Source organism: Denticeps clupeoides, chromosome 1 (assembly GCF_900700375.1).
Source record: "Denticeps clupeoides chromosome 1, fDenClu1.1, whole genome shotgun sequence".
NCBI classification, from domain to species: domain Eukaryota; kingdom Metazoa; phylum Chordata; class Actinopteri; order Clupeiformes; family Denticipitidae; genus Denticeps; species Denticeps clupeoides.
Genome location: NC_041707.1, coordinates 34,809,214 through 34,828,748, shown reverse-complemented (window position 1 = coordinate 34,828,748; position 19,535 = coordinate 34,809,214).

Below are 19,535 nucleotides of genomic sequence, written 5' to 3'. Positions count from 1 at the left end.
AATGAAAAGAAACGTTCTATATATTTGTGTATGTTTCATTTAGATTACATGTTATATGTATTTGGTAATTAGAAAATTGTCAGATATCTATGGCTGATGTCTTTTTTTACTTTTATACAGAAATACCCACCCTTATCAGTTGTGTTAAGGAACTAACGACCACTATGAAGCGATTGCTACCTTCCTTCGACAGTGATACAAGTTCATCGTCCTCCAGTCCTGCTCCAGAAATGGTATGTTGGGCTTGTTTTTACTATAGGCAGTATCTTATGCCATAAAATGAGCCCATGATTTCCAAACAAGATGATACTCAATTATGCTTCCTTGGCAAATATCTGCTAACAAGACAATGTAGTTCTGAGCATCGTATGCTTTGATAATTGCTGTTTTGTTTCATATTGTTATTTTTATGTCTTCACAATGTTATTTTTAGCTTTTGGTTACTGGACTCTACTTTGTATAGTAATCTGAGTATTTAATTTTCCGATCACAGTTTTCCTTAGGCAACTCGGCAGTTGTGGTGAACCGAAGATGTTTTAAAAGATTGAACAGAACAAGGATGTCCCTTTTTGCCCAGGATTTAGCTGTTCTACTCTTTGGTCGCAACATTTTAGCTTCCTCAAGCCTTACAGGCAATGGAACTGAAAAGGATCCCCTTAGATTCTGAAAAGTCTAATGCTCTTTTTGTATTGAATATATCATATATTTCATTATTATCTATGGATTTTACGTCTTTGTCATGACCGACGTTCAAGGATTGTGAGTGTGTAAAGTAAGTAAGTCTGTCTTACTCTGTCTAAGTAAGTGGCATACAAATGTATTTTATTTTTCCCTACAGATACAGTAATATCTGATAAGTAATAAGTGTGTCTGAAGTGAGAGCTGTTATAAGACGAAAGTACAACAATGAAAATTTTGTTTCAAAGAAGAAGATGTAGGTTAGATTGTGATTGAGTTTTGTTTTCACTCAAACACACACACACCCACACACACACACACACACGTGTGTGTGCCAGACCAGTGTGCACCAGTGTTTACATGCATGTTAGGCATGTTACATGTTACTACCTCACAAATAAATAAGTTGTTTGATTTCACCAATGAAAGCAAGAAAAACTTGATATATTTTTGAAAATATCTATATGTTTTTGTTTGCCCATTATTTTCCAACTAATGGACCTTGCCTACTTTTCACTTTTGTCATTTGCGGTTGTTCTTTAGTGAGTAGAGTCATAATGAAAGTGTGTAAGATTATTTTGATTGTGTTTGGTAGCAGTTGTTAAAGAATACACTAAAGTAAGAGTTTAAGAACATTTTAAACAGTCTAAAGGTTTTTCTGTTTAGTGATAAATGTACTTAAAACATGCTATTTTGATACACTGATAAAACATTTAGTTTGCCATTAAGTGCTAATAAAAACGTGTTAAGATTTGATTGTGAACAAATTGTGTATTGTAGCAATATTTTGAGACACCAATAAAATATGCTTAAATATACTAAAGTTGAGCTAATGTGTTTCTTTTTATGTCATTTTAAATGTATTTAAAGTGAAATATGATAAAGGCTACATTTTAGTGCAATAAAGATACAATTAGTTGTTCCATTTTAACACAAAGTAGTGTATTTAATTTTAAATTAAGTTGTGCTTAAGAATTTCTTAAAATGCACTTAATATACTAATAGCTGGTCCAAAATAGCACATTTAAGTTTGCACTTCTATAGCATGCTAAAAGTTCAATAAGTATAAGGCAAAAAAATTAAACTAAAATACATTTCTTTTCGACCTGGGTGATGCAGGTCTCTCATTCAATTCGCACGTAGATAATGTCAATAGGACAGCATTCTTTCACCTTAGAAATATTGCGAAAATAAGAAATATCATTTCAATGCATGATGCAGAAAAGTTGGTCCATGCATTTATTACATCAAGGTTAGATTACTGCAATGCATTACTGTCTGGATGCTCTAGTAGGTGCATGAGTAAACTCCAGCTAGTACAGAATGCTGCAGCCAGAGTTCTAACTAGAACCAGGAAATTTGACCACATCACCCCAGTCTTACAATCACTGCACTGGTTACCCATCAAAGGATTGACTACAAAATCCTACAAACCAGAGGGTCACCACAGCCACCACCACCGTTACAACTACAGCTATAGGGATCTTCAAATGGACCATTATGGACACGTAATCTAGACCATGACACTGACTACATCCTGGACTTCTCCAACCCTACAACTGTAGGACTTATTATTATATCATATCCAACCCTGCACTGACTCCATTTGCAGGCTCACTCTACCCTGGAAGGGGGTCCCTCTCTGTATCACTTCTTCCCAAGGTTTCTTCCTTTCTTTTTTCTCGCTCCTAGAGTTTTTTTGTGTGGAGTTTTTCCTTGTGTGCAGAAGGGTCAAGTGTGGGGGTGTCAACTGTAGGGCCTGTCAAAGCCCATTGAGACATACTGTATGTGATTTTGGGCTATATAAGAAATAAATGTTGTTGTTGTTGTTATTGTTGTCTACGGTCAAGCAATGGCTGGAAATGGTGATAGGTGTAAAGACTGCTTTGGCCATTCTGCTTTGTCGCTCAGATGGTCAAATCTGGAATGTCTCCTCTTCTTAAAGGGGAAAGGCTACCTCTGTGAACCACTGTGTTGAAGGCCAGAACTGATGGTCAAATGATGATTTATTGAAGACGTCTGTGTCATCAACCAACGTAAGAGCTAAGCAAGAGCAGATACCAATAATTACAATCACATCCCCCGTCATGCACAGCACCTTACGTTAGTATATTTCTTTCCCTTAACATAACAAATCACGTCTTTTCTCACAAACATTACAAGTTGCTCAAATATACTTTAGTCATAGTTACAAACCTTGTTCCCTTATCAACTGATGCTAGATTTGTTGCTTTTAACTTTTTCGGTTGTCCTTTTCTCTGCGTTCCCACTGAGCCTCTCCTGCTTTACCTCGCGTCTTCTGTCTTACCTCAAGCTCAGTTCCGTTACCGTACTTCTGCTCACAAAGGGGTTATCAAAATAAGAGCGGGTAGCATTACATTAATGTAAATCTTACGTTTTTTGGTCTTTACACTCCCATCAAATTATTTTCTGTTGAACATATGAAACAGAAATAATTTATAAAAAAAAAAACTTTGTCACAAAAAGAATAACATATAAAACATCTTAACACTGTAACTTGAGAAATTGAGCCGTTGAGGTCTTCATTCTGACAAGGTGGTTTGGAGTAAGTGGCTCCAAACTTTGTGGATCATTGAGATTGTCTGTTGTTAGGGGTGGCTGTTTACTATTGCAGCTGCTTCATAGAAGAAGGTTCTGAGGGAAGAATCAGTGAGCCGACCGGGTGTGAGAGCCAATGTTGCATTAAGAACATTTCTTACAGTTCGTATTTGTCGTTCCCACACTCCACCTGCGTGTGTTTAGGACGAATTCACATTGTTTTTCTGCAAGGAAGGTTGTCAGTCTGTCAGTGTCCATTCCACTTTGTGCTGTGTTCAGCTCATTTTTGGCACCTATGAAGTTGGTACCCTGATCACATTTTATTTGTCTGACTGAGCCTCTTATGGCAATGAAACATCTGAGTCCATTTATAAAAGTGTCTGTTGACAGATCCTCTAACATTTCAACATGGACTGCACGTGAATAGAAGCATGTGAAAAGGAGGCCGTACCTTTTGTGTTCTTTCCGTGCTTGTTTGGTCAGGAACGGCCCAAAAACGTCCATACCACAGTATGTGAAGGGTGGAGTGTGTTCAATTCTCTCTGTGGGTAGATCTTTCATTTTTTGTCCTTCCACAGGTCTCCTTTGTCTACGACAAAACACACACTGGCGAATATAGGATGCAACCTTTTGGCTTAACCTTGGAATCCAATACCCACTGGATCGTATCTCATTCATCGTGAAGCCTTTTCCTTGATGACTGACCCTTTCGTGGCATTGGGCAATTATCAGTTTTGCGATGTGATGTTCTCTGGGAATGATGGTTGGATGTTTGAATGAATTTGGGAGGGATGAATGCCGTAGTCTTCCTCCCACCTTAAGCACATTATCTTTGTCCAAGAAAACATCCAAGTTGTGCATTTAGTTGTTCTTTGGTAGTTGTTTGCCTTTGTTTAGTGTATCTATTTCATTTTGATATGCTTGTCTTTGTAAGTCCTTGATAATGACAGTTTCTGCATTTTGTCTTTCTGTCACAGTGGTGATCGTGTTTGATTTGTCTTTAAGCAGGTATCGTCTGAGACGTGCTACTGCACTGACTGCGCGGGACCAGGATGAGAACTTTCTGAGGCGGTCACTAAGGCTTGCATGTTCAGCAGTTTGTGTACTTAGTGTCTGCACCTTTTTCACTTCTGGGTCTCCTACTAGGAGTTCAATATTTTCCTTTGGTGGGTGTTGTATTTCTCTTTCCCATAGGAATTTAGGGCCAGTAAGCCAATTGGATGAGAGTAGTTTGTTTACTGACATGCCCCTGGAAGCCATGTCTGCTGGGTTTTCGGCAGTAGGCACATGAAACCATTGTTGTGGTGTGGTATTGTTGCGGATTTTCTGCACTCTATTCGCGACAAAGGTGTGAAAACGCCTTGCCTAATTATTTAGGTATCCTAGAGTCACTTTAGAGTCAGTCCAAAAGAACTCTTCGACATTGTCATAAAGTAGTTCCTCTCTCAGCATGTTGCTCACGGTGACTGACACTGTGGCTGCGGTAAGTTCCAGCCTTAGGATTGTGGTGATTTTTGTGGGTGAGACACGTGCTTTGCCCATAATGAAGGCACAATGAACTTCCTTGTCTTTGTTTAAGAGTCTGAGATAAGAACATTGTCCATATCCTGTGGTGCTTGCGTCAGAAAAGTGATGTAATTCTCTTTTCACCACAAGTAGTAATAATTATATACTTTATGTCAAAAATGATTGATGACATATCTGTATGAGGGAAAAGCGCGTTATTTATGACCATCTACCCTTCTACATTCTCCCCTTCTCCACTGGACACTGGACACTGTGCGCGTAATTTATGGCCTTCTCCCTTTCTGCCTTCTCCATCGGACCCTGCGCGTAATTTATGACCTCCTTCCATCCTTCCCCCTTCGGACATCTGTTATGTAAGACAAGTATGTTCCCGCGATGTCCATTCTTACATAAACACTTAGACAGGCTTTTAAAAAAAAAACAGATGTCTTATCACTTGTTTACAAACTGGCTGTTGTGGGAGAGGTCATAAACCGGTATACCTCTACTTTTAAAACAGAAACCTTATTTTTAAGTGTATGGTTTTACTCAACTACTGTTTCAGTGTTTAACACGTTTAAACACAATACTTACACAAACTTATTTTAAAAATACAAACGCATACGCTATTCATATACTGACTGAATATGGTAGAATCCCATTTTGTATGTAGGAAGCATCACAGCACCTTCTGGCCCCACTCTATTGCTCACTCCCTTGTGTCGCATTACAGATGTCATATACACTTAGACTAACTTTTAAAACATGTTTCCTTATCACTTGTTTACAAGTTGTTTTCAGTCGTTTTTTTCCAAAAGATACATCACACAATGGTATGTAGGAGGCATCACATCACTGACACGCACACACACACACACGCGCGCGCACACACACACACACACACACACACAGACTTTTTCTTTTTCTTGCTAAAATAAAACTAATAACACTGTTTTATGAACAAACCTTTCTCACAGAAACGTTAACAAACTATAATTTCTATTTAATTGAACCACACACAGACTTCTGTTTATCAAACTGATTTATTTATGAACATGAAAAAACTTCTCAAATCCTACTTTAAAACCACTATTCTTTTTAATCATGTTTTTTTTTTTTTTTTTTTTCCACTTTGGATTATGTAATGATAATATTGAAAAATATACCTACACACTTCTAACCACTTTTTGTAGTTGTTGTAGTTCACATCAGACATATATATATTTTAGACACGATTTTTAATTTTATTATCAAGTAACTTTCTCAAAATTTCTAAATAAATTTCTTATGTTAACAATTTCATATTTTCTAAAATCGTATCAAGGGGTCTGATTTTTAGAGAGGGGGGTTGCGACTTTTAGGGCTATAATATCAAGAATTTAAAGTTTCAGTTATTTTTTTCTACAGTATATTTGTATTTTTTTAAACCTTCTGATGCTGAAGGGCTTCACTGTTCATAGATTTACTATTTGTATGATTGACACACAACACACACACACACACACACACACACACACACATACAGAAAACAGACTTTTTCTTTTCCTTGCTAAAATAAAAACTAATCGTCACGCTGTTTATGAACAAGCCAGAGGTATTTCATTTATGGTTTTCAGATGATATGACACACAAAACGTTAATAAACTATAATTTTTCTTTAGTTGAACCATACACTGATTGATAATGAATAAACAAACAATGAATTACATAATGTTTTTAACACCTTCTGTTTTTCTACGAAAAGGTTTTAAGGTGCAGTAGGACTTTTATCAAACTGATATATTTATGAACATGAAAATGTTGTATTTTTTTTTCAAGATTCTTTTCAGAAATATAATCCTACATTTATTAACAATGTTAATTTCCTCTGAAACTATCCCAGCTTGTGACCGCTCCTCATTTGCAGTAACAAGGTCTTCACCACCCAGCAGATAACCAACTACTATTTAGTGCTCGCTTGAAACTGATGTTTGCAAAAATGACCATTGTTGATGGTTTACGACCCCTCACATCAATGACACAGACCCACAGTTCACACACCCTTAGACTATCTTTTAAAACAGAAACCATGTTTTTCACTCAAGGTTTTACTCAACCTATTGTTTCAGTGTTAAACACATACTAAACACAATACTAATTTTAATACAACGCAAACACTGTTCATATACTTACTGAATATGTTATCCCATCAGTCATTTTCCAAAAGATACATCAGATAATGGTATGTAGGAAGCATCACACCATTGACACAGGACATAACCTGTTCACACACACACACAAACAGACTTTTTCTTTTCCTTGCTAAAATAAAACTAATCATAATGCTGATTTATGAACAAACCTTTCTCCAAAGGTGTCTCATCTATGGTTTTCAGATGATATGACACACAAAACGTTAATAAACTATAATTTTTCTTTAGTTGAACCATACACTGATTGATAATGAATAAACAAACAATGAATTACATAATGTTTTTAACACCTTCTGTTTTTCTACGAAAAGGTTTTAAGGTGCAGTAGGACTTTTATCAAACTGATATATTTATGAACATGAAAATGTTGTATTTTTTTTTCAAGATTCTTTTCAGAAATATAATCCTACATTTATTAACAATGTTAATTTCCTCTGAAACTATCCCAGCTTGTGACCGCTCCTCATTTGCAGTAACAAGGTCTTCACCACCCAGCAGATAACCAACTACTATTTAGTGCTCGCTTGAAACTGATGTTTGCAAAAATGACCATTGTTGATGGTTTACGACCCCTCACATCAATGACACAGACCCACAGTTCACACACCCTTAGACTATCTTTTAAAACAGAAACCATGTTTTTCACTCAAGGTTTTACTCAACCTATTGTTTCAGTGTTAAACACATACTAAACACAATACTAATTTTAATACAACGCAAACACTGTTCATATACTTACTGAATATGTTATCCCATCAGTCATTTTCCAAAAGATACATCAGATAATGGTATGTAGGAAGCATCACACCATTGACACAGGACATAACCTGTTCACACACACACACAAACAGACTTTTTCTTTTCCTTGCTAAAATAAAACTAATCATAATGCTGATTTATGAACAAACCTTTCTCCAAAGGTGTCTCATCTATGGTTTTCAGATGATATGCCACACAAAAACTAATTGTAACACTGTTTTATGAACAAACCGTTCTCCAAAGGTGTCTCATCTTTGGTTTGCCGCACAAAAACGTTAACAAACTATAATTTCTATTTAACGAACCTCACACAGACTTCTGTTTATCAAACTGATATATTTATGAACATGAAAAAACTTTTCAACATTCTTTTTAATCATGTTTTTCCACTATGGATTATGTAATGATAATATTGAAAAATATACCTACACACTTTCTAACCACTTTTTAATATAGTTCACATCAGACATATATATATTTTAGACATGATTTTTCATATTATTATCAAGTAACTTCAAATAAATTTCTCATGTTAACAATTTCATATTTTCTGAAATCGTATCAAGGGGTGTGATTTTTAGGGAGGGGGCTTGCAACTTTAGGGCTATAATAACAAAGAATTTAAAGTTTCATTTATTTGTATATTTTTTTCTACAGTATATTTGTATTTTTTTTTTATCCTTCTGATGCTGAAGTGCTTCATTGTTTGTAGATTTTCTATCTGTATGATTGATTCTCGCTGGTCATATTATTAGGTAGACCTCGTTAGTACTCGGGTGGACCACCTTATGCCTTTAGAACCACCTTATTCTTCATGGCATAGCCTCAAAAAAGGGGTGGAAATATTCCTCAGATATATTGGTCCATAGAGACATGATAGCATCATGTAGCTGCGGCAGATTTGTCTGCTGGCTGTCTATGATATCCAAAGCCAATATCCGAAGGTGTTCTGTTTGGATCGAGACCTGGTGAATGTAGAGTATAGCGAACTCAATGTCCTGTTCAAGTAACTAGTCTGAGATGGTTTGAGCTTTGTGACTTGGTGTATTATGCTGTATTTAAGTAGCCATCAAAAAGGGGATACACTGTGGTAATAAGGGGATGGACATGTCAGCAGCAATACTAATTTATGTGTACATCTATGGTATTTATCAGACAGCCTTATCCAGAGTGACTTACAATCGGTAGTTACATGGACAGCCCCCCTGAGAGACCAACACCAGCCTGAACCACTAGATCCAGGGTCGGATGCATCCATGCTTACATGTTGATTACACCACATTTTGACCCTACCAGCTGAATGTTAAATTGTTTTGATAATTCTCCAATCTTCAGTTTTCTAGTTAATAATGTAGAATAAAAAAAATAATAATAATAAAATAAAAAATTTAAATATACTTTTTGGCATTTACTGTCAGTGTTACTCTTCCACAAATAACTTAAAAATACTAAAGATCCTTCAATACAAATCAGATATTTTAAACTTGATGTGACAATGACAAAATGCACTTTAAACCTTGCCACCACATATCTTTTTAAACACAACACAATATATGTTTTAATGCAACCCAGCAACATTACTTCATGGCCATTTACAAGAACCCTCTAAGGTGTCAGTGCTGAACTGTTTGGTTGAAAAACTTAAATCCCCCCCAAAAATCCAATAATTGGCTAACAATTGGCATAAACATATGAGGTGCTGCTTTTCTAATGCTTGCAAAAACAAAAAAAAACAAACAAACAAAAAAAAACACTAAGTTTACTAAATAATGAGGTTACAAGTCTTATCAGTGAACAATACCGAGATAATTATTATAAAAATTATTATAAAAATTCCTCGCACTCATACTGTACTTGGAGAAAATGGAATGTTTTGTGGTAACGTTTGGCACTGTTACGCGCTATATTACGCACACTTGTGCTTGCTCTGGAACGGGCAGATGGTCGTCCTGGTGGCAGCGCAGATCAGACAGCCGTGTATACATTTATTTTAACAAAGTAACTGTATTCTGATTATCTCTCATTTAAACGGTACATGCATTCCGTCACTCCCCGACACTGTCCTCATACATTGGTTGTTCTGACATTTTGAGTCTGCCCTTTATCCTGTGACATCAACAAGGCTTTTTGTCTACACAACTGTTGCTAACCGGATCTTTTCTCTTTTTCAGACCTGGTAAACCCTACATATGGTTGTGCATGACAGTAGATCACCAGTTTCGAAAACTGCAATCGTGTCTCGTCCAGAACCACTTAAATATTCTTTTACCCCCATTCTAATGACTGGTTTGGAGTTCAGAAAATTGTTTTCACCACGTCTAGATGAGCTGTTTGTGTTAACCTACATGTAAAAGGAAAGGCCAGGCTGTATTTGACAGCACTGTTTAACCCCACTTAAAACCAATTTAAACGAGTACAAATTGTATTATACTGAATACATAAAAACTATATGCAATCACAATAATAAACATAACCAGTAAAAAATCCATAACCTGATTGAAAGTGAAGGGAATTGATTTGTGGTTATGGGTCAGAAACTACATAAAACAGTGAAAAAAGGGGATTCTTCAGTCTACTTAATGCTGATAAAATAACCGTAATCAAATACTTTTATCCAAAACTAATTCCTACAATGCAAAAAACATTCAGCAAAATATAAACTCGTAAATAAATGTATTTACCAATCCACAATATCACCACAATGTATAATATTAAAAGGAGAAATAAGTCAAACAAAATGCACTTCTAAGTCTTTGCCAGACAGAGGTCTCTCATCTGAAAAAGAATAGGTGGACGACCCTAAAATGAATGAAATAATATCTAAATGCTGTTAACAGCCATTGAAAATTATTAAATGGTTTCTGTTTTAAAAGATAGTCTAAGGGTGTGTGAACTGTGGGTCTGTGTCATTGATGTGAGGGGTCGTAAACCATCAACAATGGTCATTTTTGCAAACATCAGTTTCAAGCGAGCACTAAATAGTAGTTGGTTATCTGCTGGGTGGTGAAGACCTTGTTACTGCAAATGAGGAGCGGTCACAAGCTGGGATAGTTTCAGAGGAAATTAACATTGTTAATAAATGTAGGATTATATTTCTGAAAAGAATCTTGAAAAAAAAATACAACATTTTCATGTTCATAAATATATCAGTTTGATAAAAGTCCTACTGCACCTTAAAACCTTTTCGTAGAAAAACAGAAGGTGTTAAAAACATTATGTAATTCATTGTTTGTTTATTCATTATCAATCAGTGTATGGTTCAACTAAAGAAAAATTATAGTTTATTAACGTTTTGTGTGTCATATCATCTGAAAACCATAGATGAGACACCTTTGGAGAAAGGTTTGTTCATAAATCAGCATTATGATTAGTTTTATTTTAGCAAGGAAAAGAAAAAGTCTGTTTGTGTGTGTGTGTGAACAGGTTATGTCCTGTGTCAATGGTGTGATGCTTCCTACATACCATTATCTGATGTATCTTTTGGAAAATGACTGATGGGATAACATATTCAGTAAGTATATGAACAGTGTTTGCGTTGTATTAAAATTAGTATTGTGTTTAGTATGTGTTTAACACTGAAACAATAGGTTGAGTAAAACCTTGAGTGAAAAACATGGTTTCTGTTTTAAAAGATAGTCTAAGGGTGTGTGAACTGTGGGTCTGTGTCATTGATGTGAGGGGTCGTAAACCATCAACAATGGTCATTTTTGCAAACATCAGTTTCAAGCGAGCACTAAATAGTAGTTGGTTATCTGCTGGGTGGTGAAGACCTTGTTACTGCAAATGAGGAGCGGTCACAAGCTGGGATAGTTTCAGAGGAAATTAACATTGTTAATAAATGTAGGATTATATTTCTGAAAAGAATCTTGAAAAAAAAATACAACATTTTCATGTTCATAAATATATCAGTTTGATAAAAGTCCTACTGCACCTTAAAACCTTTTCGTAGAAAAACAGAAGGTGTTAAAAACATTATGTAATTCATTGTTTGTTTATTCATTATCAATCAGTGTATGGTTCAACTAAAGAAAAATTATAGTTTATTAACGTTTTGTGTGTCATATCATCTGAAAACCATAGATGAGACACCTTTGGAGAAAGGTTTGTTCATAAATCAGCATTATGATTAGTTTTATTTTAGCAAGGAAAAGAAAAAGTCTGTTTGTGTATGTGTGTGTGTGTGTGTACAGGTTATGTCCTGTGTCAATGGTGTGATGCTTCCTACATACCATTATCTGATGTATCTTTTGGAAAATGACTGATGGGATAACATATTCAGTAAGTATATGAACAGTGTTTGCGTTGTATTAAAATTAGTATTGTGTTTAGTATGTGTTTAACACTGAAACAATAGGTTGAGTAAAACCTTGAGTGAAAAACATGGTTTCTGTTTTAAAAGATAGTCTAAGGGTGTGTGAACTGTGGGTCTGTGTCATTGATGTGAGGGGTCGTAAACCATCAACAATGGTCATTTTTGCAAACATCAGTTTCAAGCGAGCACTAAATAGTAGTTGGTTATCTGCTGGGTGGTGAAGACCTTGTTACTGCAAATGAGGAGCGGTCACAAGCTGGGATAGTTTCAGAGGAAATTAACATTGTTAATAAATGTAGGATTATATTTCTGAAAAGAATCTTGAAAAAAAAATACAACATTTTCATGTTCATAAATATATCAGTTTGATAAAAGTCCTACTGCACCTTAAAACCTTTTCGTAGAAAAACAGAAGGTGTTAAAAACATTATGTAATTCATTGTTTGTTTATTCATTATCAATCAGTGTATGGTTCAACTAAAGAAAAATTATAGTTTATTAACGTTTTGTGTGTCATATCATCTGAAAACCATAGATGAAATACCTCAGGCTTGTTCATAAATCAGCATTATGATTAGTTTTATTTTAGCAAGGAAAAGAAAAAGTCTGTTTGTGTATGTGTGTGTGTGTGTGTACAGGTTATGTCCTGTGTCAATGGTGTGATGCTTCCTACATACCATTATCTGATGTATCTTTTGGAAAATGACTGATGGGATAACATATTCAGTAAGTATATGAACAGTGTTTGCGTTGTATTAAAATTAGTATTGTGTTTAGTATGTGTTTAACACTGAAACAATAGGTTGAGTAAAACCTTGAGTGAAAAACATGGTTTCTGTTTTAAAAGATAGTCTAAGGGTGTGTGAACTGTGGGTCTGTGTCATTGATGTGAGGGGTCGTAAACCATCAACAATGGTCATTTTTGCAAACATCAGTTTCAAGCGAGCACTAAATAGTAGTTGGTTATCTGCTGGGTGGTGAAGACCTTGTTACTGCAAATGAGGAGCGGTCACAAGCTGGGATAGTTTCAGAGGAAATTAACATTGTTAATAAATGTAGGATTATATTTCTGAAAAGAATCTTGAAAAAAAAATACAACATTTTCATGTTCATAAATATATCAGTTTGATAAAAGTCCTACTGCACCTTAAAACCTTTTCGTAGAAAAACAGAAGGTGTTAAAAACATTATGTAATTCATTGTTTGTTTATTCATTATCAATCAGTGTATGGTTCAACTAAAGAAAAATTATAGTTTATTAACGTTTTGTGTGTCATATCATCTGAAAACCATAGATGAAATACCTCAGGCATGTTCATAAATCAGCATTATGATTAGTTTTATTTTAGCAAGGAAAAGAAAAAGTCTGTTTGTGTATGTGTGTGTGTGTGTACAGGTTATGTCCTGTGTCAATGGTGTGATGCTTCCTACATACCATTATGTGATGTATCTTTTGGAAAATGACTGATGGTTGAGTTAAAACCTTGAGTGAAAAACAAGGTTTCTGTTTTAAAAGATAGTCTAAGGGTGTGTGAACTGTGGGTCTGTGTCATTGATGTGAGGGGTCGTAAACCACCAACAATGGTCATTTTTGCAAACATCAGTTTCAAGCGAGCACTAAATAGTAGTTGGTTATCTGCTGGGTGGTGAAGACCTTGTTACTGCCAATGAGGAGCGGTCACAAGCTGGGATAGTTTCAGAGGAAATTAACATTGTTAATAATGTAGGATTTTATTTTCTGAAAAGAATCTTGAAAAAAAAAAATGTTCATGATCATAAATATATCAGTTTGATAAACAAAAGCCTGTGTATGGTTCAACTAAATAAAAATTATAGTTTATTAACGTTTTGTGTGTCATATCATCTGAAAACCATAAATGAAATACCTCTGGCTTGTTCATAAACAGCGTGACGATTAGTTTTTATTTTAGCAAGGAAAAGAAAAAGTCTGTTTTCTGTATGTGTGTGTGTGTGTGTGTGTGTGTGTGTGTGTTGTGTGTCAATCATACAAATAGTAAATCTATGAACAGTGAAGCCCTTCAGCATCAGAAGGTTTAAAAAAATACAAATATACTGTAGAAAAAAATAACTGAAACTTTAAATTCTTGATATTATAGCCCTAAAAGTCGCAACCCCCCTCTCTAAAAATCAGACCCCTTGATACGATTTTAGAAAATATGAAATTGTTAACATAAGAAATTTATTTAGAAATTTTGAGAAAGTTACTTGATAATAAAATTAAAAATCGTGTCTAAAATATATATATGTCTGATGTGAACTACAACAACTACAAAAAGTGGTTAGAAGTGTGTAGGTATATTTTTCAATATTATCATTACATAATCCAAAGTGGAAAAAAAAAAAAAAAAAAACATGATTAAAAAGAATAGTGGTTTTAAAGTAGGATTTGAGAAGTTTTTTCATGTTCATAAATAAATCAGTTTGATAAACAGAAGTCTGTGTGTGGTTCAATTAAATAGAAATTATAGTTTGTTAACGTTTCTGTGAGAAAGGTTTGTTCATAAAACAGTGTTATTAGTTTTATTTTAGCAAGAAAAAGAAAAAGTCTGTGTGTGTGTGTGTGTGTGTGTGCGCGCGCGTGTGTGTGTGTGTGCGTGTCAGTGATGTGATGCCTCCTACATACCATTGTGTGATGTATCTTTTGGAAAAAAACGACTGAAAACAACTTGTAAACAAGTGATAAGGAAACATGTTTTAAAAGTTAGTCTAAGTGTATATGACATCTGTAATGCGACACAAGGGAGTGAGCAATAGAGTGGGGCCAGAAGGTGCTGTGATGCTTCCTACATACAAAATGGGATTCTACCATATTCAGTCAGTATATGAATAGCGTATGCGTTTGTATTTTTAAAATAAGTTTGTGTAAGTATTGTGTTTAAACGTGTTAAACACTGAAACAGTAGTTGAGTAAAACCATACACTTAAAAATAAGGTTTCTGTTTTAAAAGTAGAGGTATACCGGTTTATGACCTCTCCCACAACAGCCAGTTTGTAAACAAGTGATAAGACATCTGTTTTTTTTTTAAAAGCCTGTCTAAGTGTTTATGTAAGAATGGACATCGCGGGAACATACTTGTCTTACATAACAGATGTCCGAAGGGGGAAGGATGGAAGGAGGTCATAAATTACGCGCAGGGTCCGATGGAGAAGGCAGAAAGGGAGAAGGCCATAAATTACGCGCACAGTGTCCAGTGTCCAGTGGAGAAGGGGAGAATGTAGAAGGGTAGATGGTCATAAATAACGCGCTTTTCCCTCATACAGATATGTCATCAATCATTTTTGACATAAAGTATATAATTATTACTACTACCACATTTCCAAAATCTGCAGGAACATAACATCTGCTTATTTGTAATTTTCTCAGATTGTGAAGATCTCCGTTCCAGCGCTCCCACCGTGGCCTGAGATGCTCTGGTATCGGGTCGTCCCAATTCGTTCCTTGGCGACACATTTCTTGGAGGATTCCTTTGCCATTGAGCACGTAAGGAGCTATGAATCCAAGGGGGTCATATATTGCCGCAACTGTAGATAGGATGCCACGCCGGGTTGGTGGTTGGTCTTTTAGTGTGATGTTGAACGTGAAGCAATCTTCCTCCACGTTCCAGTAAATGCCAAGTGCTCTTTCAGTCTGTGCTTCATTAAATGTCAAGTCCTTTGTTTTTGTATCTGTGGCATGCTCTGAGGTCGGAATACTATTCAGAACGTTGATGTTGTTGGACACAAACTTGTGTAACCTTAATCCACCCTTCGCGCACAATTCACGTGCTTCTTTTGCCAGTTGTATAGCATCCTTGACTATCTCTGCGCTGGTGACGCCGTCATCTACATAGAAGTCTCTTCTTATGAACCGTGAGCCCGCTGGATATGCAAGGCTGTTCTCTTTGGCTAAATGTTTCAGTCCATAGTTCGCACAACCAGGTGAAACAGCGCTAAAGAGATGAACTGTCATTCTGTATGCTTGCGGTTGGCTGTTTATGTCACCATCTTTCCACCATAAGAAGCGCAAGTAATTGCGATCGCTTTCTTTGACCTGAAACTGGTGGAACATTTTCTCGATGTCACACATCAGCGCTATTTTGTGCTGTCTGAAGCGCACAAGAACACCCATAAGACTGTTGATCATGTCGGGGCCAATCAGTAAATGTTCATTAAGACAGGTACCTTTGTGTTTGGCGGAACAGTCGAAGACCACACGTAACCTGTCAGGTTTCTTTGGATGATAGATGCCATGGTGTGGTATGTACCATGTCTTGCCAGGGAGTCCGATATCATCAGTCTCTTCTGCATCACCTGTAATCCTCCTTGTATTTTTCGTCTTTCATGAGTTTGCGTTTGAGCTGGTTTAGTCTGTTTTCAGCAAGTTGTCTGTTATCCGGCATTTGTGGCTTTTCTCTAAATGGCAATGGCATCTCCAAATGTCCCGTTTCCGTCTGTGTTATGCCTTGCTCAAGCTTCTGGAGGAATATTAAATCCTCTTGTGATACAGTCTTTTCGTTTCTGTCCGTCTCTTTGAAATCTCTTTCCAGAGCAAGTATTGCATCTGCTGGAGTGAAGTGAGGGATTTCTTTAACTGTGACTCTGTGGCAGAGGCTGCTGTCTATATCCGTTTCATTGCAAAGTGCTATGCTCCATCCTAAGTCCGTGCGAATAGCATAGGGCTCACCATCTTTTCCCAAGATTATTTGTTTAGGTGCAAGAGCCCTGGGACAGGTGTAACCTATTAGGAAACCAACTTCACACCTGAGGAGTGGAGGGATCTCATCACAATAGGCAGTAAATGACTCCACTGTTTGGCTGTTTCACATGTGGGTATGTGTTCCCTGTTAGCAGGTAAGCAATCCTTGGAGTATGCCGTGGGGAGCTTTATGACTGTGGCTGAGTTGTAACCTCTCACCAAGAGATCAGACACCCTTCCACTACTTACGACAGCATTTTTACCCAGCATGGTAGTCAATTTCAGCTTTACTGGACAAACATCTGCCTGCAGCTCCTGCGTTATACATCCTGATCCACAAAGACAGCATCGCTCTGAGTGTCTAATAATGCATAGACCAATTTTTCCTTGAGTGGATTGGTGGTGGTTGACAGCCATACTGGGACTATCATTGAGGTGCTGACGGTCTGTTCTGATCTGGCAACATTAAGTGACATGGCTGTTGCAGTTTCAGGTGAGTTACCTTGATTTGCATTCTCCGTACTCCCACGTGTTTGTCTTTGTGTTACTGTGTTACTGTAGTTTTCATCATGAAGACACACAGGATGTCTCTTTGTGCAGGTTTCGCAAGTGAGGCGGCGTCTGCAGTCCTTAGCACGGTGTCCTTTTTTCAGACAGCCATAACAAAGTTTATTGTCTCTCACATATTTCTTTCTATTTTCTAGAGACATCTTTAAGAAGTCTGGGCATTTGTGAAGCTGATGTGCATCCTGGCACAACGTGCATGGAGAACTGTTAGGTGTCTTTGTTATTATCCGTTTGTCACTTTGTACAGTTGCATTTGTGTTAAATACACCTGCTTTACTGCCACTGATTACCCTTGTATTCCTTTTATCAATATTTGTTTCAGTGCGGCGAAGTGCGTGAATGGAGGTGACTGGGTCGCAAGCAACTTCCGCTTCTAATGAGAGGAAGGAAGCAAAATCACAAAAACTTGGAAACTCACCACCCTCCATCAATGTTTTTGTTACCTGTCTATTCCATCTTGCATTTATCCAGTCCGGTAGTTTGTGCAACAATCTTTGATTTTCTTCGCAGTCGTTGAGTATTTGTAGTCCCTTTACGTGAGGCATAGCAAGCTTGCATGCATTTATGAAATCTGCAAGGTTCCTTAATCCATCAGCGTCTCTGGACTGCACCTTTGGCCAATTCGCTAGCTCCTTCAAGACATTTGCGAGCCGACCCAGTTACATATCTTTATAAATAGTACATTTTATCTGCCGCTGAGAGGCCCTTTCGTTCAATCAGGGACATGAATGTGGATTTCCACTCTATGAAATGTATTGGATCACCACTAAACACTGTTGGTTCTGGCGTGGGAAGTTTGTTCATTTTTATGCTGTCTTGCACTGCTTGTGCTAGCTCAGAGACATCCGAGTGAGCTGATTGCACAGGAATGAAGGGGAGAGCTGGTGTGGGCTGTTTGGGTGTGAAGTTTGGGCTAACTGGTTCGCCTTTTATTGACTGTTCATCCTCCACCAGTGATAACTCTCTATCATATGCTTCCAACCTGGCTCGAGCCGCTTTTACTTCCTTCTGCGCTCTTAAGCGTTCCAGCTCTGAATTTTGCGCCACCATTTGTTCCTTGTGCTCCTCCTCTAGAGCCTTTATCCTTTCTCTTTGTCTTTGTTCCTCTAATACAACCTCATATTCTGCCTCTTTTGCTGCTAATTCTGCTGCTGCTTCGGCTCGCTTTGTGGTCAGCTGTGAAGCTGAGGATCGTTGGCTGTGGTTTGATGCCGCGGTCGAGCCATATATGGACAAGGCATAGTCACGCTGTAAAAGTCCACGTAAACGAGTTCTTTCACGCTCTGCATCAAAATCTCCATCAACACCACTTATTCTCTCCAGAATTATTCTTACAACTTCATGAGTTACTGCTTCACATGCATCAATTTTTCTCCTTATGTCAGATGCTGGTGCCACTTGGTTTCTCATTTCTGAATAGAACATCAATATATTGTCTCTCCTTTGTTCTATTATGTCTGCAAGTTCTGACATCTCTTTGTCTGTGATATCTGTCTTTAGCTTTTCTCTTGTTTCTCGTACTTGCATTTTCCATTGTTCATAAAGAGTTGTTACCGTACTTCCGCTCACAAAGGGGTTATCAAAATAAGAGCGGGTAGCATTACATTAATGTAAATCTTACGTTTTTTTGGTCTTTACACACTGTGAAGCATGGGGGTGGAAACATTATTGTAAATTTCCCACTTGTGGGACTAATAAAGGATCATCTTATCTTATTATGCTTTGGGGCTGCTTTTATGCAAAGGGTTCAGGACAACTAATCCATATTAAAGAAGGGATGATTGATGTATCATCAGATTTGGGAAAAATAAAGGAGGACACGAGGGTCAGAACAGAAAGAACTCAAAACAGACTCGAAGGCATGTGTCAGAAAGTTAGAACTAGAAACACAGAAAGGATTAGAGTCTAGATACCTTAGAAACCTTCTGGGTGCTGTATGCCCACCATTAACGTGTTCTGATCACTCCTTGTCAGGATTTACAGCACCTGGTGACTCAGCTGTGCCCAATCAGGACTAAAAAGGCGGATTTAAAAGGCGCTATGCAGCCACCCATCAGAGGCTGCGACATTCTTTGTGAACCCTGCAACTTTTGTGTTGGGTTTTGAGTTCTGGCAATCGGCACACGTCTGCAGGCTAGTTTAAGGTCTCCCCTTGTTTCCCCTGTTTTTGCCATCGAGCCTGGTTTTGTCCCACCTCTGCACTTCCTTCCCCTTGACACCTCGCCAACGTGCCACTCGTGTTTAATTGGCTTCTTCTCGGCATGAT